At 40.8% G+C, this 12,907-nt stretch overlaps 1 protein-coding gene across 3 annotated transcripts in view; it reads right to left on the bottom strand.

Annotated features, from left to right (window-relative positions):
* Positions 1-12,907, bottom strand: part of CDH13 (cadherin 13) — a 1,012,485-nt gene that overhangs the window by 736,333 nt on the left and 263,245 nt on the right. The window lies entirely within an intron of this gene.

The following is a 12,907-nucleotide window of genomic DNA, read 5'->3' as shown; positions in this document are numbered from 1 at the left end:
ACATGATCGATGAAGAAGAGGAAAACAGAACTATCCCATTGGAAGTTACTTCTCACGAGAATCCAGGACCCCCTAGACCTTCACAGTCCAATATGGTGCCCATGAGCCACAGGTGACTACTGAGCACTTGGAATGTAGCTGCACTGAAACTGTCAGTAGAAAATACACACTGGATTTTGAAGACTAAGCACTGAAAAGAAAAATAAAGTAAAATCTATAATTAATAATTTTATATGGATTACACTTTGAAATGATATTTTACAGATTAGACAAAATAGATTTGCTATTAAAATTAATTTCACCCCTTTCGTTTTATTTTAGTATGTTTGGCTACTTGGAAATTTAACATTTACAATATCTCTGAAGGCTCAGCTCTGTCTTTGCAAATTCTTGGGGCATTTCATCCAGAAGTCAAAAATTTAGGTTTTTGGAACATAGAAGTATATGGCAATACTCTTGGACAACGGATACTTTAATAAGGGAAGAAACAGTCGTAGGCAAAGATTATAAGCAGTGTAAAGTTGGAGATTATCTTTTTCTCCACCTTTTATACCAGGTACCAACCACATATTATCCTGGCACAGAGAAGACGCTCCAGAATACTTAAACTAGGACTGCTAACATTCAGACAACACTATGTGGCAAGCACTGTGCTCAGTTTGTTACAAGCATTAACTCCTCCAGTCTCCACAACCATTCTGTGATGTACTTAGCATATTATAAGACACATTTAACAGACAAAGGTCCTGACATTCTAGAGAGACTAACAATCTTGCCCTGAATTACACAGTTAGAATGGGTGGAACCGGGATTTGAATCCAGGTTTAAGTGCCCTTTGATTCTGCACAATGTCAGAGCTCCTCTGCTCACATCCTTCAGTCCTTCCATATCATAGGGCAGGACTTTGTTTTTTGTTTTGTTTTTTTTTTTTCCTGCATGGGCCATTTCTCTGAAAACTGTGGGAGGCTGCTTTATCTGAGTATGGTGCCAGCAGGCAATGTTTGGAAATTCACATTCCCAGGACCAGCCCTCAACTATAATTGATGAGAACTGGAGCATGAATACCTTGGCTTCCTCACCCCTCAGGTGAGATAACTCAGAGGCAAGTGTGCTGTCTCCCAATTTCCACTTGGGCAGTCGCTCACAGTGGTATCTGGCTCATAACTCACCTTCATTAGCTGCCTTCTCTTCTTTGACTCATTTACTCACCGCCTGTTGGTATTTTTTCTGACACCACCCTCCAAATAAAACTACTCACACTCAAGTCTTTGACTTAGTATATGCTTCTTGGGACACTAAACTTTGATACCAGAATGCAAACTTTTAACCACCACAGACAGGCTGTTGAAGAAAACTCATTATCTCCATCAGCGAACTCAAAGGAGTGTACAAAAGGTTGGAAGCTGTGGGACCAGGGCTTCTGTCTAAATACCAGCCCTCTGAAATGCACTGAACCCAAGGAACAAGAGCAAGAATCAATCTCCCAAGGTTCACATGTGGCCGGCCCGAGAAACATCAGAAGAATTGAAATGGGAGAGTCATCACCCTGATCGACATCATCCTTCTAAAAATCAAAGGGGGAAGGAGGCGACAGTCCCATATCTGAGCAGTTCTATGTGTAAAACTTCCTCTTGCCTTGAGAGCAGGCTCTGGGTAGGTCCCTTCTGAGGCCATCATAACACTGACATCCTAAGTGGCACACACAAAGAATGCAGATTCAGGACTCAGAATAATTTGCTGGCAATTTTGCAAGCAGAAGATCTGTAACTGGCCAACATTAATTCAGTTAAACAGCAAATGGCCAAGAGTTGCCTCCAGGCACCTTGTGCCTACAATTATATGTTAACCTTCTGATCAGCTAATTCTGCCCTCAAATTCCAGGCCAGTAAACCAGTCATCCCATAGGAACTAAGGTAGATGGCATTTCTTCAGGGATCCTGAGTTAAGAATCCAGGACTGACCAAGAGTACAGGTGAGCTAAATTCCTGGTGCTTGTCTCTCTGCTGCTCAGTCTCTGTTCTGATTCTTTGGCAAGTTCTACTCAGGATTCCTCTGGAGTCATCATAAACGAAAATTAAACCTTTTCCAACTGCAGACCCTCAGGGAGGGTGAGAGTGGTAGGAGGACTCCCAGAGGCTCAGTTCTATTTTTGCAAATTCTTAGGTTACTCCATCCACCAGTCAAAAGTCCAATTAAGTGCTTTATAACATGAACACACACAGCACTCTCCTGGGCAAGTGTGACCTAGCGAGGTAATAACTAGTCAAATAATTCATTTACTTCCTCCTCCTTCCATTCATTCACTTGTTTCCAAATACTTATTAAACTCATGGGATTCAGTGAGCACTTTACTAGGCATTGTCCTGGAGCTTACAGAGAAGCCCTATAATGCAGTTGTTAAAAGCACATTCTAAACCATATGATCTGGCAATCTCACTGCTGGGCATACATCCCACAGAAAATTCTAAATCAAAAAGATACATGAATCCTAGTGTTCATAGCAGCACTATTTACAATAGCCAAGACATGGAAGCAAACTAAATGTTCATTGACAGATGAGTGGATAAAGAAGATGTGGTGTATATATAATGGAATACTACTCAGCTGTTAAAAAAGAATGAACTATTGGCATTTGTAGCAACATAGATGGACCTAGAGATTATCATACTAAGTGAAGTAAATCAGACAAAGACAAATATCATATAATATCACTTTTATGTAAAATTTTTAAAAATGATACAAATGAACTTATTTAAAAAACAGAGACAGACTCATAGACATAGAAAACAAACTTATGGTTACCAAAGGTGAAAGGCAAGGGAAGGATAAATTAGGACTTTGGGATAGCAGATACAAACTGCTACATAAAAAACAGATAAAACAACAAGGTCCTACGGTATTGCATAAGGAACTATATTCAATATCTTGTAATAAACTATCATGGAAAAGAACCTGAAAAATAATGTATGTATGTATAACTGAATCACTATGCTGTACGCCAGAAATGAACACATTGTAAATTAACTATACTTCAATTAAAAAATAATAATAAAGGAAATAATCAGAAATACGGTAAAAAAAAAAAAAGAAAGAAAAAAGCACAGACTCCAGAGTCATTTTACTTGGTATAAACCTTGGCTCTGCCCTTTAATGACTGTGCAGTTTGGTGTTTTTCATGGTCACTCTGATCTCAGTTTTCTCATGTAGAAAAACACGGAAAACAAGATGTGTACTGAGAGTGGCCATGTGGATTCAATGGTGGGATGTGTTGGGAGCAATCAGACTAGTGCTGCGCAGGATAAGTCGTCACTAGTGTTAACTGTTACTATGGACTAGAAAAAGTGAGAGGCATTAATGAATCATAATTTAACTAACTGATAAACTAAAATTAAACTTTAACTTGAAAGGAATTCACAGGTCTCTTTTGCAGCGTGTAAAAGCTGGGAGGAGGTCTAGCTTCATCTAGAGGGATCGCAGAAAGCAAACCCACAGAAGGGACATTTCTGCTTTGATCTTGAAGCTGGGTCAGAATGAGTTGGATAAATGGAGAGGAGTATAGGCTTGTCTTTTTAACCAACACACTCTTTGTCTTCATGTGAATTCCTTTATGCCTCTCCGGGTTTCGCGTCACAGATCTCTGAAATGACAAAACTTCATTTAAAAAAGGATCCAGACTAATTTAGAGCTCCCCCATAGCTGAATGTCTGACTGGGCAGTCGTGGCAGCATGTTCTAGTGACTGCTATTGGCTGCCTTTTGACTTTCTAGCAGATTTCAAATGGCATCTGTCCATGAACTTGCCGTGTTTTCAATTTCAGTGGCACTGAGTTTGGTGGTGGAAATATGAAGACAAGTCCCTCATTGGTTTGAGATGAGTACACAGACGTCACTCCAAAACTAAGCAACCCCTTCTCCAACATTATCGGATGTCACTCATAAATATACTACCTGGGCATACTTTTCCCCAAACTCTCTTTAACATTTCCAGAATAGATGCTATGAGCAACAATCCAAATTCATCTTTAAGGCATTGGCAGTAATGGTCTTCCTGTATGGTTCTTTTGTTCATTTATGCATTAGTTTGCATCTCATAAACAACAGGTAACAAATACACCCTTGAAAGCTCAGCAATGATCATATTTTATGACCACCAAAGGATTTTTGTTATGTGAAAACTGCAATCAGCCTGCTATGAAAGCAGACTCAGTTCAGACAGACTATAAACACAGGACAGAGCCACACTGGTTCTGTACGTATCCCAGTTTGCCAGCTGTCACTTACCAGCTGTAACCTTGGGCAAGTAACCCTCTGTGTCTCAGTTTCCTCAGATGGAAAATGGAAATAATGAAAGTATCTTACAGGTTATTATGAGGATTAAGTGAGCTAATAATTGTAAAGAACCTTACATGGTATTGGGCACATAGTAATTGCTCAATAAATATTTGCTATTATTATTATCACTATTATTATTGCTCTATATTATATTTAAAACAATATACATGATTCACTGATCTTCCCCAGGGTCAACACTGACAAACAGCATCAAAATATTCCTTCTGTTTCTACTATAAAACTGCTCAGTGGACAGACTGTGCTGGGAAATATTCAGAGGGGAACAGCAGGGACCTGAATCAGATAGAAGATCAGGAGGGAATCTGCACCTGGGGGTCAGCTGCACAGTGAGAACATCAGTGCCTGCTGTGGGCTGAGTTGTCCTGCTTTTGCAGGGTACCCAGCCTCCTTTAAAATGGCAGCTCAGAGCTCTGTCCTCTATGCAGGAGCCACTGCCCTAAACTTACACACGGACAGTGAATCCTTACAACACACACTTTATCCCTGCTTCTCTTTTTTAGCTTCCACTTCCGTGCTGCTGTTCACAGCATGCTCTTTTAAAAAGAAAGAGTTTATGTTTATCCTGACAGGTACTGATTCAAGAGCATAGCCAACTTTGGAATTTGCTTCCAGAAAAAAATGATTTTTTCTGCCCTAGACTGCAGGTTGCCAACTGGCAGCATATGGGATGGATCTGGCCAGCAGATGTGGTTAGTTCAGCCAGAGCAGTCTGTCAAAAAAGTTAAATTATCATGTTCCATCGAGTGCACCTCTTTGCCCTGTCCTCGTCTGCACCATTCCCTATGTTACCGCTCCTGCTCCCTCTAGGCATTAGAGTTTGCAACCCCTGCTTTAGACTTTGGAAATAAGATTTTCAAGCAAAGAATTCTCCTTGTTAAGAGTGTCTAGTTACTTCTCATAATAGTACCCACAGCTATGTGCTCCTGGCTCTGTTGCAGTGATTTTGGTCATATGACTAAGCACTGGAAACCAAAGGAGGTGGAAGGATTTTCACCACTAGACCTGCCCCCTGCAATGCCTTCTCTTAGCCATCTAGGAAACAGAAAGAAAGGATTCCGAGGTGGTGGAGTCATCTAATAGAAAGAGCCCAGAAATCAGTCACTGCTTAGAGGACAAGCACCTGGGAGAACTGCCCAACAAGGAAACTCCACGTGCAGGGTGCAGTCCCTAAGGTCTGGGGTTGTTTGTTACAGCACCACTTGACTGACTATGCACTAAACTCAGCACTAGAGCAGAGGGTTTTCTATACACTGTATCACAGATTGTCCCAGAGGCCAGAGAAAAATACCAGAACTGAAGAAAAGCTTAACACAACTGTATTTGAAACAGCCATAAATAAAAAGAGAGAAACTTCCTGCCACAGACAATTATCTCAGCAGGCTGTGAACAACCCCGGATCTCATCCTCTCTTAAGCCAGCTTCAAAATGGTATTTTCCAAATGAACTCGCTAGTGTGTGCTGGCCCCTTGTTGTTTTCCTTACACTGCCTCACTGGCTTTTTGCTATTAGGGTAGATGGACAGTTACTTTATCCTTGCCACAAAACACCTCTGGTTTACTCTTGTCAAAGTCGGTCTATTGCAATCAGTTTGGAGGGGCTTAGATTGGTGGGGAAGAAAGGCTACTATCTCTGACTTGCAGGATATAAAAACGTTACAGCAATGTATTTGATTGATTCTTTATCCTGCCAGGACCAAAAACCTAGAGTCCTGGAAGGGTTTATAATGGCGCACTGCCTGCCAGGGAAGCACAGAGAAAAGAAGCACTTCAAAGACACACACACACACACACACGTACATACATGTACATGTGCACACACACATATTGATATGTTCACTGTGTCAGTTCATGTCATCCACACTCCCTCTGAATCCGGCCTCCTTGAAAACTCCTGGTGCTTTTCAGCCTCCGGACACAGAACACCTGCCACCTTCCTGGCCATTAATGTAAGACACTTAGACATGATTTTGTGATTCCTGGGAATATAAAGGGGGAAAATCCTTACAGTTTGGTGAGTTCTGTTGCTCCCTTCGTACACAATTTGAGGCCACCATTCAAGACTTTAATTCGAGTTGAATGCTACTCAGTATCTTTTCCTCCAGTTACTAAAAAGAAAGCTAAGTATATTTGGAAGAGCATGGGACAAGAAGCCAAAATTCATGTGAGCCTGCATTCTGGCTATGTCGCCATTTCTCTGACTTTTGGCAAATTACTTAACCTTGGACAGCCTGTTTATTTTCTTTGCATGAGCACAGACCACCTACAACATTCAGTTGCTGGGGGCTTTAATGAGATAACGCAAAAAGAAAGGCTATCTGGTAGACAGAATAATGGTCCCCAACAGATATCTTCAGTCTAATCCCTAGAAACTGTGAATATGTCAGACTACACAGAAAAGGGGAATTAAGGTTGAAAATCACCTGACCTTAAAATAGTGATTATCCTGGATTAGATGGACCCACTGTGTAGTCACAAGAATCCTTGTATATAGAAGGAAGAACTGCAGATTTAGAGAAAGTGATGTGACAGTGAAAGGTCACAGCGATGTCATGTGAGAAGGACTTAACCTGCCATCACTGGCCTTGAAGTTGGAGAAAGGGCCACCAGCTGAGAAAGGCAAGAGCCCTCAAGAAGCTGGAAAAGGCACCAAAACAGGGGATGGAGCCTCCAGAAAGAATGCAGCCCTGCTGACACCTTGATTTTAGCCCAGCAAGACCCATTTTGGACTTCTGACCTTCAGAACTGCATGGCAATCCACGTGTGTGGTTCTACGTTGCTGAGAGTGTGGTCAGGCTTTACAGCAGCCATGGGCCACTTGTACAGTTACCATAGTGATGGCCCCACAATGGGCACTCAGAAAATGTTGGTTCCCCTTACTTGTCTATTCCAGATATAAATATAATTTGGGCAAATCAGTGGAGAGGGGGAAACCGAGGAGGGAAAGAAAAAGGAAGAGGAGAGGGAAACTGTGGGAAGGAGAAAGAGAGGGAAGATGGAAAAAGGGTCATGGCTTTGGAACCCCTGGACAAGACCATAAGAAAGTCGATGTAGAAATAAATGCCTACATGCTCCATTCCTGAGTATAAACAGTCCTTTTTCTTTTGTCTTAGCAATTGTTCCTTTTAAATGATGGGGTGTTTTGATTTGCTGTCATGACAGAGGGGTTAGGCTTTTTTTTTCTCATTAATTCCTTTAGTCAAAATTAAACATTTCTATTATCTTCTAGGCCCTGGGCTAGGTGCTGGAGATGGAGAAATAAACACAGCCCTTGATAAATTTATTATCTAGAAGGAAAGGCAGACACATAGGCATATAACATAAAATCCCAGTTCTACCACTTAGCTGCTGTGTGGTCCTGGGCAAGTTACTTAACGTCTCCGTGTTTTAGTTTCCTCCTTTGTATAATACAGCCAATAATTGCATCTATTCTTACTGATTGTGAGGGTCAGTGAGTTAACGTAAATCAAAAGCTTTAGGACAGGAACAGGCTCATAATTGGTACCACATGCTATGAACTGTTATTATCATTTATATTAATATAGAGGAATATGCATTAAGTGTTCAGAATAAGGAACAACAAACTCTTTGGATGAGAATAGGAAATGGGACCATGTTACAGAAAAGGCCATGTCAGAAAGATGATTGACATTTTTCAAGTGGCAAAGTACAAGAAAGCATGTTGTTCCATGCAGGGTTTTGGTAAATGCAAACACTAAGGCATGCTAGCTGAAGAAACAGGGAGCAATTTCACAGGGATAACAAGCTCTGGGTTGTTCCCAAGATTATTTGAAAATGTGTTGTGGTCTAAAACAGGACTGAATTGACCAGGCATGTCCTCCTTGAGTCTGGCCAAAACAGAGCCCCAAAATAATTCACTCAATGAAACCATAATTTTTTTGTCTAAATAGAATGACTTTTTCACTTGAAAGACTCCAGGATTAATCAACTAGACTGAATTGGACATTTTTTTTAACAAGAATAGTTTTGTAAGAATTTTCATTAATGCAAAATTAAGAAGACTGGGCTGACTCTTAGGAGAAACTAGAGGCTGTGCCTGCCCTAGAATTGATGGTATTTGTGTCTATTGATGAAACTGTGGCAATTAAATCAGTGCAGCCAAATGTCCGTTAAGCAAAGCAAAATGCAAGCAAAACAGTCCCCATATGAGATATTCTTGGGTGAGGCTCAGCTGCCCCAGGAAGGTCAGCTGAACAAACACGAAATATCTACTGGGTGCCAGGCCCCAGAAGACTAGTTCTGTCTACACGTAAAAGCCGGATTCTCTGGAGACAACACAGGAGGCTTACTAAATGAATAGGCCTGGGGTTTGAGGATTCAGCTCAGTAGATCAGGGCCTGAATCAGTCCCCTTGGCCACCCTCCTGTCTCAGTCGCTGCTGCAGTGGAAGGTTCCCCAAGAGCTCAGAGTTGCCCTGCCGGGAGTCCTCAGTCTCCTCATGCTCTGCTCTGGAGCTTGCTCCTATTCTGCAGGAGCCTGGTTAATGTGAGGTCAGGCAGCGCTGGGAAATTCAGAGGAGTTAAGCCCTCAAAGTTGGCCTTGATGCTGGGAAGTGGCAGCTCGTTAAATGCTCCAACCTGCCTTATTCCAGACCGATTCCTCTGAGAGAGAGATTTGAGTGCCACCCAGAGGTCCTAGTGAATTGAGCCCCGCTGTCCACAGCAATGACTTCAGTGACACCTTGTTACATTGACTTTCTCCATCTTCCTGTTCCCCCCTCCAGCTCCTCCCTCCTGCTTCCTGAGTCACCTCCCAAAGGAAACTACCCTTTGTCTTGTATCTAGCCCTTTGTCTTGGCCCTCAGGGGAATCCAAAATAAGACAACTTCCATGTATTAGTTACGTACTGCTGCTGTAACAAATCGCCACAATCTTAGTGGCTTACAACATAGTTTATTTTACAGTTCTGGGTATCAGAAGTCTAAAACAGGTCCACAGGCTGTGTTCCTTCAGCAGGCTCCAGTTTCCTTTCTACTTCAGGTCTCATAGGCCATCTACATTCTTTAGTTCACACTTCCTCCCTCCATCTTCAAAGGAAGAGGCATAGTGTCTTCTTTTTTTCTCTGTCTCTCTTCTTCCATCATTATACTGCTTTCCAATTCTGACTCCTCATGCATCCCTTTTATAAGGATGGTTGTGATTACATCAGGTAACAGTCATGTGTTCTGGGAATTAGGACCTCGGCATGTCCAGGGGACCGTTTTTCAGCCTACTACCACCCATGAATAGCTTATACAAGGGAAGGAAAATGTTGTATAAATACAATGTCACTTGAAATTGTTCAAAGAGGTATAGGAACAACCTATGCCCATCAATGAATAAATGAATAAAGAAGATTATATATATACATATGTATATATAATATAATTATATATAAATATAATTATATACATATTTATATATTTATTTATAACTTTTATTTTGCCATGAGAAACAAAGAAGAAAATCTGCCATTTTCAACAACATGAATGGAACCTGAGGGTACTATGCTAACTGAAATAAGCCAGGCAGAGAAGACAAATATTCCATGGTATCATATACAGGTGGAATCTGGGAAAAAAAAATCAAACTTATAGAATCAGAGAGTTGAAAAGTAGTTGTAAGAGGCTTGAGTGTGGGGAACATAGAGAGAGGCTGGTAAAAGGATACAAACTTTCAGGTATAAGATGAATAAGGTCTGAGGAGCTGAAATAAAGCATGGTGACTGTGGCTGATAACACTGTTGTATGGTTGAGGTTTGCTGTGAGAGAGGAACTCAGATGTTCTTTCACACACATACAAAGGGACAGACATGTGAGATGATGGATTAACTAACTGGATAGGGGGATCCTTTCCCAATGTACACATGTGTCAGGTCACTGTGATGTCTTATTTAAATAGCTTATAATTTTGCTTATCAATTACACCTCAATAAAGCTGAAATTAAAAAGCAAAACCAAAAATATCTAAGGGGGTGTCATTCCACAATCACCCACATTCCTGGAAATATATGAAATCAGGAAAATCTAAATGCAGACCCCTCTGACGGTCAATAGTTACACATCCAGACCTGATGTTCTGTCATTTAACAACCAACTATGACCTTTTCTTGCTTAGAAATAATTATCAGATCCTGCCTGGCCTTGCTGTGAAGTGGAACATTTTATTCTAACTACGCAACTCTCAACACTTTCTTCTCTGCCAGACATTAGACAAGATGTCAGATCTGTCATCACACCGGAAGGTTTTTATTAATTATCTTTCGGAGGCAAAGTCCTTTTTGTAATTTATTTTTTCACACCAGGAAAATTCTTATATTGAACTAAATGCCTATCTTGTTAAATTGTTTTTCTTACTGCTAAAGTTTCTTACTTCGAAAAGTCTCAGAAGAAAAGAAATAAACCCAGAAGAAACTGGTGTTAAAGTCAAGGAGTGGATTGTGTTAAATAGAACACATCGTATCCTCTCTTGGCATAGAGTATAATATGCATCTTTCTTTAAAATCTAGCTGCCTAATTAATATACAGTTAAGAGAACAATCTCTCCAAATTCTCGTTTGCCTGCATCAGAAGGAATTACAATGACTCCTTGTTATGTGCCAATTAATCACATTCTGAAGGACTCATTCACTTGTGAAAGTAACACTTATTGAGTGCTTATTATGTGTCAGTGCCAAGAGAGACAAAAATTAGTGAAAACAAGGTCCCCACCCTTTAGGAACAGACAGCATAGTAGGAAAGACTGGTATGTAAATAACTAATTTTAAAACACAAAAGTGTAAAAATCTACTAGAATAGTAATCTAATAGAAAAAGTGAAAAAAAGAACAATTTGGGGGGTGTTGGGAATAAGATCACTAGAAACTGTCATCCTAGACATCATTTTGGTCGATTTTGCTTGTGTACCCTTATCTTTTAAACAGAAGACGACGCACAGCGGGAAGGACTAGCAATGATGGAAATCCTTGAACTCCCTCCTCAGTGCTGCTGCTAGAACCACTCAGAAAGACTCAGATGTCTCAAGATGAAGACATGAAAAAAATTCCTGATGATGAAAAAATTCCTAAAGTCTTTGAAAACAACTTTATTTTTAAAAGGCAAAAATTCTTGAGAAGATAGGAACCAAAAAATAATTTAAGAAGCAACTTTTTTCTGCTTTATATTTTCAGAGTAGCAAGCAAGACAGTGACACAATGTCTAAGCGGGACACAATGTGGTCTCAGGCTTCAAGGGAGAGATTGAGAGAGGCCTTCCAGCAGCAGCGAGGGATACCCAGGGGAGTCCTGGGTTTAACAACCAGCTCTCCAAGAAATGCTTCGATTTGTAACTTTTGCCAGTTTCCATGGTGTAATTACTCACATGATTTATTTCGAGCTACCAATGTGAAGTCATTGGATACAGAATTGGGAAGAGATGAGTACAGGGGTTCCTACGTCCTGAGCAGCTCCAGCACTGTGCTGGGGGTGCCAGTTCTGAATCCTGGGTTATTAGGGCCAAGAACTTGCCTGGACTTTTTGCAGCGCCTTTATGAGTATGAACCACCATGCCACCAAGTAGAGCTCCTCTCCTCCCCAGGGCGACATCTTGCAATCAAGGATGGGGTAACATGACACATGAATTAAAACAGCTTGGAAAACCCTCACTAATGGAGCAAAATGGCCCACCATAATTTGGTTTTACAGTAAGAGAAAATGCAATGAATCCTTGATTCGTGACCATGTATTATTTAAATATTGCTTTTGATGTTTTATCCAGAGTCCTAGCTCAAATGATCAGAGATAATCCTGCCTTCTGACATAATTAGGGAGCTGCCACTGCTAAGCTGGAAGATAATCAATTTGACCTTGAAAGTTTGTCTTTAGTACCATACTAATGTTCAGAACACAGCCACACTAGTGTTTCCCTAGATACTCAAACATCAGCTACAGACTTTGTTCCAAGGACAAACAGGCTCTAACAGAGAGGGTGCAAATTATGATGGCCAGCAGGCCCCATATGGCCACTATATTTGTTAGATGGCCTTTAATTCATGGATTAATTGCTAACATTTAAATACCAAGGATTTTACACTAAGTACCTGGGTTTGAGATAGCACTGGGATTGGAGTCAAACAGAACAACACTCCATGCATGATAAGCATATCCTCCTGATGGGTAGAACTTCATCTCTACGTGACCACCGTCCACGCCCCTCTTTATTTGTCCCAGCAACAAATAACATCTGCCTTCATTACCCCAGTTGAGCTCTTACTTTTCCTAAATTAAGTTTTAAAGTGATTTCTGGTTTGCATTCATGTCTGTATATAGATTTTCTTAATCCCAGGCCTCTTCATTCTTTTACATTACCTTCCTGGCCATGCTGAGCACCTGAGCTTCCATTCCTTATCCACTAATAAATCCAGGAAAAGGGTCTCCCTTGAATGTGTCGCAGGGAAGTCATCTGTGTTGTAGTGAGACTACAACCACCATAAAAGAGTCCCCAGTATTCTCTTCTTGAAACTGCTTTCATGTTTACTGTCTTCTGTATTCTGAGGAGCTGAGTCAGCCTGCCTCGTTATTCAAG

The sequence above is a fragment of the Vicugna pacos genome, chromosome 9 (assembly GCF_048564905.1).
Source record: "Vicugna pacos chromosome 9, VicPac4, whole genome shotgun sequence".
Classification (NCBI taxonomy): Eukaryota; Metazoa; Chordata; class Mammalia; order Artiodactyla; family Camelidae; genus Vicugna; species Vicugna pacos.
The sequence above is the reverse complement of the archived record's forward strand: the minus strand, read 5'-3'. Positions and strand labels throughout refer to the sequence as shown.